At 49.4% G+C, this 18565-nt stretch overlaps 1 protein-coding gene across 3 annotated transcripts in view; it reads right to left on the bottom strand.

The window, feature by feature from the left end:
* The window catches only part of Npas2 (neuronal PAS domain protein 2), a 166199-nt gene that overhangs the window by 81524 nt on the left and 66110 nt on the right, over positions 1 to 18565 (bottom strand). The gene's annotated exons all lie outside the window — the stretch shown is intronic.

The raw sequence follows: 18565 nt of genomic DNA, 5'->3' as shown, positions 1-18565 counted from the left end.
TTAAAGTTGCAGTTTGATGACTTTTTGTAACTGCTGACTGCCACCAGCACAAGAGAGACAACTTCATGGTCTTGGGGGATTTCCTCTGCCTCTTGCTTTTGTTTCCCCACAAATGGAGCCACTTGGTTTTGCATTTTCTTGAATTTCACATAAACAGAATCCTAAGAGTCTCAGACCTTCATTTAGCTTTTAGACCTTCATTTAGCACAGATTGGCAGCCCCGCCCTCTGCTCACCATTGTTCCATGGTGCAGACATCTCCCGTTTGAGGGTATTATGAACTGGGGTATGGAGGTGACTCAGTGCATAAATGCGCTTGCTGCCAAGCCTGGCGACCTGAGGACCCGCGTGAACAGTAGGCAGGCGTAGCAGTGTGCACCTGTGATGCCAGGACTCAGGAGGCTGCGCTCCAGGGTCATGAGTTCCAGGCCAGCCTGGGGTTCATAGCAAGAAGCTGTCTCAAAACACCAAAACAAAACCGAATAACCCCAGACAAGTGAACAATGGGGCTGGCCAGATGGTTTAGCTGGTAAAGAACTTGCATTGTGGGTGTGAAGCCTGGGGTTGGGTCCCCAGCACCCACACAAGGCCTGGAAGGCATGGCAGCTTCTCTGTGACCCCAGACTAGGGAGGTCGGAACAGGGGATCCCCGGAGCAAGCCGGCTAGCCGGAGGAGCAACTGTCAAGCTCTGGGTTCAAGTGAGAGACCCTGTCTCAACAAGCAGGGTGAAGAGTGATCAAAGAAGGCACCTAATATCAGCCTCTGGCCTCCACAAGGATGTACACACACACACAAACACACAAACACACACACACACACACACACACACACACACACACACACACGCATGGCCTCCAGCCCCATCCCCAAAACAACAGAGAACACCAACCAACTGTAAATGACACACTCTGAACATCCATATACATGTCTTTGAGCAGTTGCGGGAATCCACTCCCTTGGGCAGAGGCAGAGGCAGAAAACCGCCACTTGACAAATGTGTGCTCAACGGAGGCACTACAATATGGACACGCAGTGCTAGCTCAACTGTATTCATCTCTGTCAGGAACAAATGAGGTTCCCACTTGTCACCATCTTTGCCAACACTTGGGACTGTCAGCTTTTACCACCATTGCATGATCTTATCGTGGTTTGGGTTTGCTTTTTTCTGGTCACTGTGAGACTGAGCACCTTTTTGTATGCTTTATGCCACTCATATGTCTTCCTTAGGAAAGCATTCATTCAATTCTGCCTTTACAATTCTTCCATCGTACTGAGTGAGGAGGGAGAGAAGCAGAGAGAGAGAGGCAAAGAGAGAGGGAGAGAGAGACACAGAGAGACACAGACACAGAAAGACACAGACACAGAGAGACACAGACACAGAGAGAGACAGAGACTGAGACAGAGACAGACAGAGAGAGACGGAAACACAGACACAGATGGAGAGACAGAGACAGAGAGAGACAGAGACAGCAGATAGGAGGAAACATGATGCCCTTAGGAAACTCAGCCTTTGATTTTTGAATGTAGGTCCCAGGACAGCATTGTGAAATGCCTATGGTTGGACATCTTGGACAGTTGGTCTGGCCTCATCCGAGGGATGCCATGTGGCTCTTTGCACGCAGTCACATGCTGCACATTTCCAACAACAATGGATGACACACACACGCTCGGGCATGAGAGTTGAAGAGAACAGGAAATCTGCGGCTGCCTTTTGACCTCACACTACAGCTTGAAACCTTCATTCGCGTGACTGTGACATCACTGGTATAAACGCACCTGCTGTGCGCTCAGGCGTCTCCAAGCACAGCACATACAACTGTGTGTGGGAACCAGGACTGATGGAAACAGTAATCGGCGATGTCACTGGCTTGTGAATTCACTTCACTTTGAATCAGCAGGGGGGCACACTCAGCCACTTCTGAAAGCACGCTGACGGAGAACTGCGCCCGTCACAGCAGCAGCAAGAGCGCCAAACGCGGAGCTTTTTGATGGCATCATTTTCTCTTGTGCCCGATTCAGTCTCATGTTGCTTTGTTTACTGTAGTCCTAAGAGCAGTGGAATATCACACACACACACACACACACACACACACACACACACACATACACACACACACAGATGCGCAGTAGGACACACCGTCTGAATTTGTACGGTATGTTCTGTGATACTTGCAGAGAGAAAAACCACTGTGTGATTAATTTCTGAGACTATGTCTGCCTGTAAGTGACACACAGCGTATCACATTTTCCACCCTGTAACGGCCCTCCCGGTGGGTACTATTCGTAGTTTTCCAGGAGAGAAGACAAAGCACCGAGAGGCTGTGTAACTTGTCGCTACTGTACAGTGGGTCGGTGAAAGCGCAGCCTGGCTTAGGCACCGTGGGTGAAGCCCGGAACACTCCTGCCCTTTCTGTAGCTCCCCTCAATCACGTGGCATCTGCTAAAGAACCCATGTTCCCGGAGCTCAGAGCTGAGAGTGATTAATGCTGATGGCTTCAGTTTCATTCACTGCACAGGAACGAAACACACTACTGCCCTAGAGAAACCGGCCTTCAGACGGTCTGCGCTCCCCTTTGAGACAGGCTATCGCAGAAGAACAAGCGCTGTGTGACTCAGCCCAGCTCCCCAAGGAGCCGCCTTTCCATTGCTGTGGTCACCTGTGGTCAACAGGATTGCTGTCCAACTAGTGCGTCCACGTTCCATTTGGAAGAGTTAGGATTGCCTTTTCCTGCCCCGGAAGTCAGCCATGCTATAACTCTTGGACAGAAATGTGGGCACAAATAGCAAGGGGTCTGTTCCGAGTCAGAGAGCAGACCGCCCATTCAGAATTGCTGCTTCCTGCCATGGCTCCTCCTGAGCCCCCTAGTGAGAACACTTAATAGCTGACACCTTGATAAGGTGGTGGAGCCTGTAGCAGAAGGGGTGGAGCCTTAGGAAGTGGGGACTAATGGGAGATTATTAGGTTATCACGCTGGGAAAAGATTAAGACTAATGCCTTCTGGGAGTGAATTAGTTACCATGAGTAGCTTCTTATGAAGCCAGTTTGTTTCCTTAATTTACTTTTGTCTCAGGTCTCACTCTCTTATCATGGTGTTTTTCTGTCTGTTTGTCTGTCTCTCTCTCTTTCTCCCCCCCCCCACTCACTCCACTCACTCACTCACCATGAAGTCCTCTCCAGAGGCTAATGTTGGCATTGTGTTCTTAGACTTCTGGGAATGTAAGGCAAAGGATCCCCCCCCCCTTTTTTTTTAAAGACTCTGCTGTCAGGTATTTTGTTGTAACAAGGCAAAATGCTCTGAGACACCCCCTTGTCTTAGGCTCCTGACATGAGAGATCTAAGGGTTCCCAGACCTTAGCAATTAGAAACAGGAAACAATATCACTCCATCATGTAATGAGGAAGAGGCAAAAAGATAAACAAGTCTTGACGTGTGACTCCAAGGAGGATTTCTATTTATCGGAGCAGGCATTTGTTTGGGTTGTCGCCAGTGTGATCCAGTTTGGGAAACTAGCCAAATGCACTCCCAAGTGCACCCTGCTCTGGCAGGGTACAAATGGGTTTAAATTCAGGTTCAGTGTACATTCGGAAGGGTTTTACCCTCTTCACCAAGAAGGAGGACACCATGACCAGCCTCCTCCTGCCTCAGTTCTGCTGTGAGGAGGATGGTATTGATGGAATGACCTCACTGCCTACCTGGAATGTTCCCACACAGGAACCTGTCAGAGGAATTTGTCACTGAAGCAAAGTTCATCTTTAAATATTCTGTCTTCCGCACCGAGGAGGAAGTGATGGCCCAGTTCATGAGGCTTCCTGAAAACAGCAGTGACTAGCCTTTGACCCCACAGTCAGAGAATCTAGGGGTTCCAGGGCCAATGTGGTGTGGCAGTAATACAGGGCTAGCTGACAGGGAGGAAAGATCTCTGCTCCAGAGAACACTGTTGATTATCCTTAATCCCAAGCTTACACGTGATACAGAAAACAGCACCTCCGGTCCGATGAGAAACTTAGCCACGGATATGAAGTAAAGAGCAGTGGCTCTCCTTGACCAGCTCGCGTTGGGCAGGTCTGTGGTAGGCCATCTCAAGGCCGAGACAGATAGGAACAGGGGACCGCAGTGTCGACGCTGTGATGGATGCGGCGAGCAAAGCGGAGGCATTAGAAGTTTGTATGCAGGTAGGGGGACCTCACACAGAATTCCAGGGAGGCGCTGTGGCAGGTTCAGAACATAGCTCTTACCCTGCGCAGAAAAGCAGGCACTGGGAAAAGAAGCAAGGATTCCACCTGTGAGCCTGCAAAGAGCCAGAGGAGCTGGCTCCATCTTGGGGGGACAATTTTGGCTCCCCACACCTAGATGGCATGTTTATCTTTTACAACTGTAGCCACTTCACCAAGATGTACGAGAAAGGCGGCTGGAGAGGACCACGGCACATGGTGGCATTGCTGAGGTCTCTGCCGTGGCCCATCCAGTCCCGGAACATACCCAGCAGAAGCAGGCTTTTGCGCTGCTGAGGAGAATCGGGAACCCACTTCAGGCAATGGGCAGCACCTGGCATATTATGGGATGGGCATTAGCCAGGACGGAGCCATCAGGCACTGGGATGAGGTTGGCTACTTCTCAGCCTCCATCTGGTGAGCTGCTTTTCAAATGCCAGAGAGCTATGGAAACCCTGACCTACCCACTGTGGTTTGTGGTCTGAGGCGGGCAACCATCCCCTTCCAGCTGAGTTCAGCAGGAAAAGTTTGCCCTGGTACCTGGGTTTGCTCCAGGAACATGATCCTGAGAAGGTCCAGTGTGAGGCCTCTGAGCAGACTTTAAAAAGGACCTGAGGACAGGGAAAGCAGCAGCAGCCCCGGTGGGGACAGTGAACTAGCAGCAGCAGATGTCGAAGGCCAAACTGCTATCCTTTTGAAGGGACAATCAGACCTTCTGTTGAAGAGCTTGTGTGGCCTCTGCGTCCTATCACTGCTTTCCCGGCAGCACCCAAGGATGTCCTGAGAAGATTCATTCCAGCCAGGCTCCCACAACAACCGGGCAGTTCTGAAAGGCTCCTGTCACCCGCCGTGTCCCCAGGCTTTCTGCTCTGATACCCCAGCTAGAGGCCAGCACCTTCAGGCTGTTCCAGCCGCCCGAGGCACCCCACACCCAGACCTAAAAAGCCTTCTGTCAAGACTGTATTCTGGGCCACTTCTTTGGTGTAAACCATTGCCATCTTTACTCCCTGACTCCAGGAGCCTTCAGGAGCACGCGCAGACAGGGGAAGAGGGCTCAGAGCGATGAAGGGCGCTATGGAAGTGCGAGGAAGCGGGGTGGGAGGCTATGTCACAGCCAAGGAGGTGGCAGGAATATGGTACCATGGGGGGGAAAGTCTGATGACATGCCCACAGCCACTGGGGGAGAAAATTAGTGATGACGTTTGGTTGACAAAGCCACCTCCAGAGCGTCAGTCGTCTAACAGACAGAGAGAGGGCGAAGGAAGAAGAGTCCAGTGTGGTCCAGCCATGTTGGATCCCTCCACCTCCAACTATGTCCACGTGAGCCAGATACCACTGCCTCAGGCATCATGAACATCATGGCCCAGCTACCTCAGGACTGCTTATGGCATCCCTCCCCATGTCTTTTTTTTTTTTTTTTTTTTAAGAATACTTCAAGTCTTATGAGTCAGGGCTCCAGAATCTGCCCTCTCTACCATAGCTGTGTGAAATCGCTGGCCAGGCCTTCAAGAAGAGCCTGTACACATTCCAGATAAAGCTCAGCAAGACGAGCTGAGGACCAGTATCCTGGCCCTCCTGCCACAGGGTAGGAGGGATCTGTGGTTCCAACTTGGGCTTGCTCAGCGTCCCGACCAGAGAGCTTAGGTGACGGTTTGGCAGCCTGGCCTCCTCCGAGCCACGCCAAGCTTGACTCTGTCCCTTGTTCTGCTATTTCACATGTACAACCAGCTTTGAGAATCCTCTATGCCATAAAATGAGATCCAGCCATCTTGGCAGAACACTGGGATGAGTCTGAGACAAGGTTCTGACGGAATAGAAGCTGGTGAGAACACCAGGAAGAGCAGGAGAAATGCACTGAGTGGGAGGAGAAGGGGGGCTGCGCGGGGCTCTCGGCGAAGACCACACCAGTGCTTTCCAGTATTGTCTAGTTCCAGCCCTCACACCTGCCATGGGGGTTACAGGCTTCAGGGGTTCTAGTCTGTCCAGTCTCATTCGCCTAGGTAAACAGCCTCCATCATTTCATGAGGAGACTCCACGAGCAAGGTGACTCTTATAAAAGAAAGCGTTTAATCAGGCTGGCTCACAGTTTAAGAGGCTTAGTCTGCTATCACTGTGGGGAGCGTGGGAGCTTTGGGTTTCAACCTTTCCTCCTAGTGACACGTGACCAGGTGGCTGTATGCCACGGTTCAGTCAGCTACTCGGGGACACAACAGATGGCCAAGCTGAGGTGTTCTGTGGGTCTGCTGTGCTGCTGGCATTGTGACTTTCAGGATTTCCACGTTACCAGAGTTTACTGAATGGAACTGTGCTGCAGGGTGAGGAACACCAGTATGCTTAGATAACAAACACTCACAGACAGCAGGCTGCTTTGTGCGCAGCGGGCAGATTACGGTGGAAGCCCAGCCAGCTACACGGGGCTAGTGACATCATAAATCTTGCAGGAGAACCTGCTGTCTACACCTTCTAAATGTCTATCCTCATATCCGCAGGCAGGTGTGTCTCCATGGCTCCTCTTTCCACCAGCCGAAAACCACAACTGGTCAAAGAGCAAGGAAAATGTAACCCTGGGGTGTGCAGGCCAAGCTGCTCTGAGAACAACATAACCCGACACTTACGGCTCAGGGAATAAGGCAGAAAAGTGGGCTAGCAAGGTTTCAGGGACCAGAGGACCAGAAAGTCGGCTGTGAGACTGTGCCTTCTGGCTCTGGCAGGGAAGCCACACCCGTAAAACTCAACAACACAGCTTCCTAAACAGGACCGAGCAATGACAGGAGCAGCTGACACGCCAGTGCAGGTGGCGGAAATATCACGTGTCCCCACTGCTAGATGAAGAACCACAGGCAACTAACAACTGCCATGAGAGGGAAAAATTAATCTTCCCCGGGAGATTATTCGGTACCAAGTAGACATCCCTGAAATTATATACTACAAGAAGCAGTACATGGACACAGCATTTATGTGTATTTATCTGTGTGTGTGTGTGTGTATGTGAGTGTGTGAGATGATTAAAGAAAAGAAGACTGTGAACTTGGAAGGGAGGATAGAGGGGGACATAGGAGAAGTTGGAGGGTGGAGACAAAGGAAAGAAATACATAATTATATTTTTAATCAAAATTAAAATATTAATGTTTAAATATTTATGTCTCTCTCTGTGTGTGTCTCTCTGTCCCTGTCTCTTTCTCTCTCTGTCTTCAGAAGCCAGAAGAGGGTGTCAGATCCCTTGGAGCTAGAATTACAGGCAGTTGTGAGACATCTACTGTGGGTGCTGGGAACAGAACCTGCACCCTCCGGACAAGCAGCAAGCACTCATGACCACTGAGCGATTTCTCCAAACCCAGCATGCTGTTGTATGAGCTTGGCTTTTTCTGCCCGGCACAAGGCCTTGCTTTGTCATCTGAGTTGTGTCCATGGCTTGATCTTTCTTGCTGCCAAGTAATTTTCTCTTGTGTGAATAAACAGCACGCTGGTTTGTCTGCCCACTGAAAGGTACTCGTGTGGTTCCCAGCCTGAGTCGCTGCGGATGTCAGAGTGGACAAAAATCCTGTTTCTAGTTTTTAACTGATATTTTCTCTGAAGCAAACAATCAGGAGCAGGAGAGTTGGATCTTAGGGAAGGTGGATGTTTATAAGTAACTGTCAACTCCTCCTCCATTTTACTTTCCCTCCAGCAGTGTGCAAAGGAGTCGGTGGCTCCACATTCCAGGGATTTGGTATTGTTGGTACCTGAGACCCCTCTCTCCTAAGAAATGCACAGTGGTGCTTCATCGGGTTTCCATGTGCCTTTGTATACTGCATAATGGTATGGCATATTTGTCATGTACGTGTGTGTGTGTGTGTGTGTGCATACACTCATGTTTGACAGCACATTTGTGGAGGTCAGAAGACAAATCTGTGGAGTGAGTTCTCTCCTGCCACTTGTAGGTAGGTTCCAGGGAGGCTTGTGGGCAGGAGCCTTACCACGGCCACCCTGCTGTCTGTCTCCTGTTCAGCTTTTAACTGCACTTCTTGTTCCTCGCTGCTAAGTTATGTTCTGGGTACAAGTTCTTTGGAAAAAATGACATTTGTCAATGTTTTCTCCAAACCACACCTCTCCTCTCCTCTCCTCCCCCCCCCTCCCGTCTCCCCCTCCCTCCTCTCTCTCCCCCACTTTCCCTCTTCTTTCTTCTCTTTCCCTTTCCTTTGGCTTATACTTTCTGAGTTAGAACTAAGGTCATAAAATTTTCTCTTACATTTTTATGTATTTTTCCATTCCAATTTATGGTCTATTTTGAGTTAAGCATTGATTTATATATATTTCATGAAAAATTGTTCAATTTCATTTCTTTTTTTTTTTTTCTGCATCAATTGCATGATTATGTGGGATTTCTAAGTGTTAAAGCAGTGGATTGTACTCAGTGATTCAAACACCAAATAGCCTTGTATTCCTTAGATAAACTCTACTTGATTGTGACTTTACCATACCCTGACACACACACACATACACACACACACCACACAGAGAGAGAAAGAGGGGGGGGGAATTACTAGCATTGTGTGTTTGCTTCGTTTTGTTTGGAGAGACAAGGTCTTGTCATGTAGTCCAGGTTGGTCTCACACTCATGATCCTCCTGCCTCAGCTCTTGAGTGCTGAGATTACAGCTCTGTGCTACCACACCCAGCTGGCTCACCAGTGTTTTCTTTCTTTTTCAAGACAGGGTCTCTTTATGTAGCCCTGGCTGTCCTGGAACTCACTATGTAGACCAGGCTGGCCTCAAACTCATAGAGATCCGCCTGCCTCTGCCTCCCCAGTGCTGGGACTAAAGGCGTGTGCCACCTTTTTTTTTTTTTTTTTTTTTTTTTTTTTTTTTTTTTTTATCGAGGAGTGTTCTCTCTGCATTTGCAATGGACAGGGTCTCTAGTTTGTTTTCTCATTTGCTCACTGGGTAAAGCTGCCCTCAAAATAAGCTGGAACGTACCTCTTCCTCTTTTAGTTTCCACACAGGACTACATAGAGAGGGAGATATTTCTTCCTTCGGTATTTGGCAGAATTCAGAATTCATCAATTAAACCATGTGGATCTGGGTTTTTGTGGTTCTCTTCCTAACTTCAAATCCATGAACCAGAGAACTCTTCATGCTCTTCTATCCTGTGTGTGTCTGGTTGCCTGTGGTTATTAAATAACAGATCCATCTGAGTTCTTGAATTTACACGAACACAGTTGGTCACAGAACCTCCTTACAGCCTCTTCCATGTCAAAAAACTGTGTAGCAATGTGTCTTCTTTTGTTCTTGTTACCAGCAATGTGTGTCTTGTTTGAGGATTAGTCTCAAGTAGGCTTATCAATTTGCTTGATTCCTTCAAAAATCACCTCTCTGCTTAGTCAACTTTTCTCTGCCTTCTGTTTATTTTTTTTTTTATTTTCAATTTTGTTGATTTGTGATATTCTTCTTTTTGAAGACAAAGAACTCACTTGTATATACCTGGAAAACTTGGAACTATGTGACCAGGCTGGATTTGAACTCACAGAGCTCTGCCTTTCCCTTCCCAGCGCAGGGATTAAAATAATGGGCCCCCATGGCTGGCTGTGAATTTCTTTTGTTCTTCAGTTTTTCTTCTTGCCTCTTTCTCTCCCTTTTATTTCCCACCGCACCCCCATTCTCTGCTTCCTTGCTTGCTCTCCACCTTATCTTTTGAGACAAAGCCTCTCACTAAACCCAGAGCTCACAGGTTCAGATAGGCTGGCTGGCCAATGAGATCCGGGAGCCGCCTGTTCTGGCCTCTGAGCCCCAGAGATGGGGGCTAGGGTCAGGGTTCTGAACTTGGGCCCTCACGTTCATGCAGCAGTCAGCTTTCCAGCTGAGCCATTTCCCCAGCACTTGTTTCTGCTTCTCTCGCTCTGTGTGTGGGTATGTGTCTGTCTGTCTGCCTGAATACAGATTTGAGCATGTGTGTGCAGTACCTGAGCAGGTCGGAAGAGGTCTTCAGGTCCCCCAGAATTAGAGTTGCGAGCAGTTCTGAGTCCCGTGGTTCGAGTGCCGGGAACGGAGCTTGGTCCTCTGCCACAGCAGCGTCTTACCATTGACCCGCCTCTCCAGCCCCTAGTGTCTTATGGTGGGAGTGGGGCTGTGGTGCACGATGCTCTCTTCCTATGGCGAACACCAGGCGCTGAGGGTTCTCTCCAGGCAGCTCAGGAGCAGTAGCACACGGCACCTGAAACACGCTTCCCGTCTCGTTCAGTCAGTACATTCTCCAGCATTCCTGGAGACATCCTTTCTGACCCGTGGACTACGTGACGTTTACTCATTGTCCAAGAGGAGACTTTCCCCAGGTTTCTGGCTGGTATTATTTCCTTCCTGCTGGTGACACTTCAGCAATTCTTCCCCATGCATCTCCCGGCACCATGGCCCCCTTCCTGGACCTCAGCTCATCGTCACCCAGCATCATCCCTGAAGGGCATTTTCACTGGCTGCAGCGTTTAGGATTAATGATTTCCCTCTCACACTCCTCAGCGGCTGCCCATGCTGCTTTTCAGATCAGTACCCCGTGTGGGCAGTCTTGGACTCCAGGCGGAGGTCTCTCCTGAAGCCAGGGTCTGAGAGTCTATGGGGTGCCATCAAGCTTGTCCCCCAGAAACTCACAGCCAAATTTAGGGTTCCATGAGCTCAGCCAGCACCTCAGTTCCCAGTAGCCCCTTTCATTCCTTTGTTCAAATAATGGGCTTCTTGCTCATTCTGCTCTGACTCACACTTCTGTACGGCATCGGTATTTGGGACCAAGGAGTGGGAAAACAGAGCGGGTAAGAAAGCCATCTGGGTTTCAGCCACTGACAGGCCCTCTTCCTCTGCACTCTCCTCAGGAGAGACAGGCTCTCTTCTTCAGCACTCTGTGAATTCCCGCTGCTACTGTGGCCAGCACAGCAGACAGTTGCCTTAAGGCTGCTTGGAAATGAGAACAGGAAAGTACAGGTTTCACCTCACAAAGACCCTGTTGTCTTGAGAAGCTTCTTGGTATCCCTCAGCCCTGCCTCCCTGCTTCTCTGGAAAGAGATGGGGGGGGGATGTGAGGATGGGGGAGGGGATATGAGGGTGGGGCTGGGTGCAGAGGCTATAGGGGCTGGTATCAGGCTGTAAAGTGATTTTTAAAAAAGTTTTTGTCATCTCTGTCCCTGGGACCCACTTCTGGGTCTGGGTCTGCACTGAATCCAGGACAGGAGAAACTGGACAGGAGAGAAAGCTGAACCTCTTGCTGGGGCTTACAAAAGAGATGCTCCCCCAACCTGCCATGTCCATTGCTTTTGGAGACTCTAAGGAGCTGGTCCTTTGACCAGGGTTAGAGCCATATTCAATGTGATGAGTATGATGGACAGCCGGGTGGAGCTGCCTCAGCCAAATCCAAAAGCCCCAACATGTTTTCTTAAAGAGGGTTTGTGGAAGACCCGCAGGGATCAACGCAGAAATTCAGTGGCCTAGCACCAGGCACTTTGAAGGCCCCTCCTCTCTCTCCCTCCCTCCTTCTCTCTCTCTCTCTCTCTCCCCCTCTCCCTTTCTTTTCAGTATTCTGCTTGCATGTGTTCCTGTAGGCCAGAAGAGGACACCAGATCTCACTATAGATGGTTGTGAGCCACCACGTGGTTGCCGGGAATTGAACTCAGGACCTTTGGAAGAATAGCCTGTGCTCTTAACCTCTGAGCCATCTCTCCAGCCCTATGTGAGACTCTCAGGAAACAGATTTTGGGTTGCTTTTGTGGTAATAGATGTGTGGAGAAGCCAAGTGTTCCTGCCTTTCCATTGCATTTCCATGGTTTGAAATAACATTTACTATGCATCACTAGTAGGCAGCCATAATAAAACATCTATGAACATTCAGTTTGCTGGGATTATAAAGTTCAGATCTAGGCTAGCTTGAGGTGTGTGGCATTGCCTCAGGCCCTTACCTTTTGGTGTCTTTGTACAGGAACAGGCATCAAGAACAGTTAATGCTAAACTGGGTGTGGAGGCACACACCTTTGATCTCACCCTTTGGAAGGCGGTAGCAGGAGGATAAAGGAGTTCAAGGTCATCCTTTGGCTATACAGTGAGTTTGAAGGGGCCAGCCTGTGCTCTGAGACCCTGTCTCAAAAGCAAACAGCTAGAACAGTTAATGTCTGTAATGTGGATGTAGTGACGTGCTGTAAAGTCTTTTTCTGAAAATACCTTTTGCCTTCTAAGAGACTAAATTTTTCCAGACCTTGCAAACAAGTTACTAATACGCCGAGATCATCCGACTAGGTACTTAACCTGCTATCCTAATGTGTACCTCGTCTGTTTAAGTGTAACTCGCCATGTAATCGGTGTTTACAAACTAAGCTAAGAAACAGCTTTACTCCTAAGTCAGGCACTCTCCCGTGCCCCTGGCGAGGAGTCACTTCTACCTGCCTCTCTGTGCTGTGGGAATCATTTGCTTAATGCAGCCAAAAGGTCAAAAGAAATGTCCCTTAAATATTGGGAGCCACATGTGGATACAGGTTAATACCATCTGTCTGGAGTTTTGGAAACAATTCTGGGATTAGCAAAGAAATTTATTTACTTGTAAAACTCTTCTGAGGTTTTCTGAAAAGCAAGTCCTCACTCATTTTTCATTCTATGTTTTATGTATTCTTCAATAAATACAGCACAAAGCCATTTGTTAGGGACAGGCGATGAAGACAGGAACCACAAACTAGACAGATGGAAGACACAGGAGGAAGTGAATTTGTGCTCATTCTTGGTAGACGGTCCAATATCTCTCCCCGTCTCCTTAATGTGAGACGTCTCTCCCCGTCTCTCCCGCTCTCATTCCTTAATGTGACATCAGCACATTTATTCTTTTGAGTTTCTTCTATAGTGGGACACTCTGCCACATGGTACCTGGATAACAGTTTTCTGTTGCAAGAGGAGACACTGAAAAGGGCACAAGACAAGGTCTCCCAGACACTAGTTTCATAAATGGAGCAAACTAAACCTGCACAGAAAGCATTCAGAAGCAGCCTCTGCTCTCGTTTCCAAGCTCTGCAGACCCTGAAGTCTGGTGGCAGGTGTGGGATACAGTTGTACAAGGAGAGTGATGTTTTATTATTTTGTTTTGTTTTGTTTTCTAGAATTGAAAGATACCAACTAAGCATTCAGAGGCAACATCCAGAGATGGAACTGGACACGAGATGCCCAGAAGCCTGAGATAAATTTGAAACATCTACATGAACACGATCCTGAAAGGTGAGCTTTCTGGAAGAATGAAGCAAGCACACCCATCATGTTGACCTTTGACCTCCGTATACACATGTGCATGAACACATACATAAATAAAAGCCAAAGGCAGCTATCTAAGTAGTGGAATTATAAGTGAGTATTTTTTGAATGATATGTTTACAGCCTTCGTATGTAAGAAAATATACAGAAAGGGTCACTATGAAATCACTGTATCTGCTATGCTCGACAATGTGGGCCAAAGGTCCTCTGTGGAAAGCCACGCAGAGTGGCTCAGGGAAAGTACATGGCCAGAATGGCCAATTTTGTTGTTCCAATGCTTTTCCCTAGATTAAGATTTAATGACAGAATGGTAGGCAAGTGAACAGCTTTTGCTTGCTAGATGAACTTTTAGCCTCTTTAATGTAATGGTCCAAACTTGTTTTGGGGGGCTTTTGCTGAGACTGTTCCCCCAAACACATTTTGGGTAACTCAGACATAAAGAAAGGCCCACCGAAGGTCAGCGTAGTTCCCTTGATTTGCTGGCCTGGGTCCTGGTCACAGACACACACACTGTATTCCATAACTCAGGCCATGTCCTTGCAGGGAGAGATTTCGCGGGGCACCATTTAGCTCACAGCCTTAAGCAGTTTATGGAAGAAGATGGTCTCTGGGTTTTAGGGCAGAGCCACATTGGGCAAGATGGGTCAGGTTGGTGCCACCTGGGGTGAGGTTGGAGAACTCCCTATGGTTTTTCCGAAGGGTTGGCAGGCAATCCAGAGCGGCTTTGAGGCATTTCTTCCCCTCGGAGATGATACAGGGACATCTTTACTCTTAATCACCGTTTTCAGAAAAACGTCTGGGTCCCCATGGGAAGCTGGCCTAATTTCATAGGGACTCTTAGTTAACACTCACGCAGGCATCATTTAACTTGGGTCTGGTCCTTAGCAGCCTGACACTAAAATCCTGAAAGGAAAGGCTAGCCTTTCCCAAAGAAAGATGGGTCTGTTCAAGAAGGTGGGCTTCTGGCCATCCTTGTTTATTTGGCAATTTATTGAAATCACTGAACTTGCTTTTAAATAAATTATCCTTTACCTCGGATGCCCCAGAGAGGTGCTGGGTTTCCCTGAGCCAAGACAGCCCCGGGTTTCCAAACCTTCCAGGCACACATTTCTGATGACAGTTCTCCTTATTCAAAAGAACAGAACCCAGCAAGGTAAGAGCTTAAAGGCCCCAGAGGAGGGAGCCCCCTTTTCAGTTCTGCTGTTTACTGGGCCACGGGAAGAATTAGCATTCTGCCTACAAGCACAGTTCTACTTTTCCCTTTGTTTGGGGAGCAGAATCACTCATGTGGAAATGATAGGGTAATATAAATGAATCCCAAGTCCTGTTACCACCCCTGCTCTGTCAATGCTGCTGCTGCTGTCATCACCATTCTAATAAACAGGAAGCCTCAACAAGGGCCTACTGTCATCTTTATCCCATGATGGAACTTATGATGGTGTCCATAAATCCAGCTCCAAAGCCTAGGACAGGAAATCACAGCAAAATTAGCATCCAAGATCTACCTGGAGCAATGGCCCAGGGCCCAGGGCTGGGCTTCTGTGTTCTGTGTGGTGTGTGTAGGCGTGGCACTCTGAAGCACTCGTGGACCCAAAGTCTGTGCTGGTCACAACCTTCTCGTATGAGACTGCAGATCTACATTACTTACAGCCAAAGAAATCATACAAACGAGACAAGACCAGTCTGTGAAAAGAAGTTGGCTGACAAGGCCGAGCTTACACATCTGCGCACTCTCCCGGCTTTGCCTAACAGACTGCAGGCTCTGTTTTCTCCATGTGGCCTTCGGAGGGAGGATAACACCACAGGCCTTCTTCTGTAGCAAGTGCGTAGAGTCCTGTGGCATCCTAAGCCTTGCTCACTGTCTATTTCAGTTAATAAGTGAGAATGAGATGGTTCTGGTCACTGGTCCACGTCCTTTTCCTCCAGTTGGGAACTGAGCTGAGCGAGGCAGCTCCTGGGCTGGCTGGCTTTCTCCTTCCGGCCTGCCTACCTCAGTGCAATGGAGGGCACACAAGTCTTGCTTGTCCCGTTTGAATGCCTTCCCCTTGCCCAAACCATGCTGAGACTAAGGATTAGGGTCAAAGGACAAACAAGAGTTCAGCTCACATTTCAGACCCAGCAATCCCTCTGTAGAGAACCCTGGGGACCAGCTGATCTGGCCTAGCAAGAAGCCCCTCCCTCCCCTCACTGGAACTAAATGCCAGGGCTTACGAAAACAACTTCATGGCCAACTGGAAAGAGGAGACCGTGTGCCTCTCCAGTTCCAGGCCAAAGGGTGAAGTGAACAGCAAGCGCCGGAGAGCAACAAGCGAAGCAGGCATTGCACAGAGCAGGAAACCCGAGGCTGCTCAGGCTGCTCAGAGCGAAGCAGCTGCCCCTCGAGCAAGGCACGTGGAGCGGCTTCCACTTTGAGTGTGGGAGGAGGTCAGTGACACTGAGGTTTGGTCCCCGTGGCTACTGGGGGGCCGTGTGACCCCAGATCCTAGGGCATCTCTGATGCAGTAACAGTAACAGCCCCCTTTGCCAGGCTTCCATGGCGATCAGCCAGGTGCCCCAGGCTTCCCACAGGGCCCGGTGCCTCGGCCGTCTCATCAGCTTCGTGGGTGTCGAGCTGTGCCAAAGCCTACACACGCCGAATGCCTGCGGCAGTCCCCAAAGGAGCTGTGACTGTTGTCACCCGTATTTTACAGTAGATAACCTGAGGTTAAGAGTGGTTTAGCGGCTTGTCCAAGAACACCCCCACCTCCCCCACACGGACGCATGCACACATGCACACACACATACACACAAGTACCCATGCGCATTTGAGTTAGTGAGACACACCCCTATACAAAATGGCAAAATGGGAGCTTCGTTATCTAGGGATTTTGCAATCTCTCAACCACACTGTTTCCCTTTTGACCTCTTGCATTTAAAGATTATGTTTTAAGTCTTCCCTAAAGCGAGTGACAGGTGGTGCTAGGCGGTTGACGGCAGCACCATTAACACCCGCTGGGTCTAACGCCCGCTGACTCTAACACCCACTGAGTCTACTCGGATGTTCGCAGAAGAGGGTGGAGTGCCATGCTCTGTGTGAGCCGTCAGTCTGAAGGCTTCCTGCACATCCCAGAGCTGCGCCCCACACAAAGTAAGGTTGAGCACAGCGAGGACTGTGCTCTCCAGCTAAAACACACTCCTAACCTCACGAGAACATCTTGTGGATGGAGGGACCCTTTAAGGGCCTCAGGGTGTACGAAAGGCCTGGACTCCACGTGGCCGCCACAAAGTCTGCCGCACGGGAGGCTTCGAACAGCACGGGAAGCAGTCTGAGGCCGGGTTTGTTACATTTCCTCCAAATGTTGGGAAGGGCTGCTGTCCTGGCCAAGGCATCGGAGTGCCAACAAAGGTTCTGAATCCTTCTCAACATCTGAAGGGGAGAGGTGTGAAGGACAGCAGCCCCTGTAGGTAGCCAGCTACACAGAGGCTCCCTGGGGAGAGGGACATGGGGTCAATTGTGCCCCCAGGGCTCATGTGTTGGAAGCCTGGTCCTCAGTGAGATGCTGTGAAGAGGTGATGAGAGCCTAAAGCTGTCCAGTGGGCAGCAGGGGGACTGGCCTCTCTCTCCTCGGGGCTCCTGGCTTGTGATGCTGACTTGTGTGCTGTGATGGCTTCTCCCTTCCCCTTCCTCCCTTCCCCTCCCCTCCTCTTTCCTCCTCACCTTCTTTTCCCTCTCCTCCCCTCCCCCTTACCTCTCCTCCTCTCCCTTCTCCTCTGTCCTCTTCTCCTCTCCCCTCCTCTCTTCTCCCCTCTCCTCCCCTGTATCCTCATCCTCCTGTCCCTCTTTCTCCCCATCTCTCCCTCTACTTCTTTGATCTTGTAATAATGGCATCCTCTACAACATCCTCACCGGAGTCCTTCCCTGCAAACACCAGAACTCTGACTGGAGGAAACCCTTTTTTCCTTTATTCTCTTATATCGAGCTATGGCGACCTGAGTAATGAGGATACATTCTTAGACCAAAGCAAATGGGATTGGGATTGAGTGACAACCAAGCGCAGGGAGGCTGGTTTATTCCAAGGAACTTTTAGCCAAGATTTTTTTTTTTTTTTTTTTTTTTTTTTTAGCATGCCTGTATTGCTGATTTACAATTGAGGGAGAGGCTGAATGTGTGCTTTGCCTCCTTTTGGTTCAGAGTTGTGCAGCGCAAGGAGAGACTGGGCTGAGACCATGTGTGGTTAGGAGGCAGTGACAGCAAAAGTGAAGCTCCTGTAGGCTTAAAGAGAACGTCTTGTGGGCCTGCTGGGTGTGTGCGCGCGTGCACGCGCGCGCGCGCGCGCGCGTGTGTGTGTGTGTGTGTGTGTGTGTGTGTGCGTGTGTATGTAATCTGTGCTTAAATGAAAAGAATCTCTTTTGTATCTTAAGGGATTAGAGCAGATTCTAAGGTTAAAAAAGTCCAAATTAAACTCCCCACCTGCCACTTCACAAGCTTTTAGACACCATAAAAACAATATATACATCAAAATCATGCTGAGATGATTTGAGAAACGCACACTGGAGTGCTGAGCTCGGTGCTCAGTGGAGCTGTGTGGGAAACGGGATGAGTGCCGCCAGCCACCACGGCTCTGTAGACGTGGTTCCTATTGCTGTTCTGGCAGGAGATCAGTGCAAAGTTCCCTGAATTTTCAGGCGCACGTGGTGATTAATACCTAACAGTTACTTGGTGTTTGTGGGGGCTGGCTCCCAAATACCCCCGCCCCCAGGCCAGATTGTGTGTTGGCGGGGAGAGAACAGGGGTATGGGGTCATGGCGGCTGTTCTGTCTTGAGCACTATCTAGTATCCTGTAGGAACCTACAAGGAAAAATACTCCAGAGGAAGAGCTAGAATCCAGCCTGTCTGGGACTGAAGGAGAGTGTATGCGGGGCCTGTCTGGATGAGTTCATTCTTTTACTTGTCTGGGGACCCACCTGGATTTTGCACAGCAGGTGGTCTCTGGGGATTGGACTGTTTGGAAGCCAATCATGAAGTCTGTTGGAGGGAAGAAGTGTGTCCTTCAGCTCTCTGGGCCCACGAAGGGGCTTGTAGGGGAGGACTGAGTACCTGCCCCAGACAGCGCTGAAGAGAACATGATGATG

Source organism: Psammomys obesus, unplaced genomic scaffold (assembly GCF_907164565.1).
Source record: "Psammomys obesus unplaced genomic scaffold, mPsaObe1.curated_primary_1811, whole genome shotgun sequence".
In the NCBI taxonomy this organism is placed as follows: domain Eukaryota; kingdom Metazoa; phylum Chordata; class Mammalia; order Rodentia; family Muridae; genus Psammomys; species Psammomys obesus.
The sequence above is the reverse complement of the archived record's forward strand: the minus strand, read 5'-3'. Positions and strand labels throughout refer to the sequence as shown.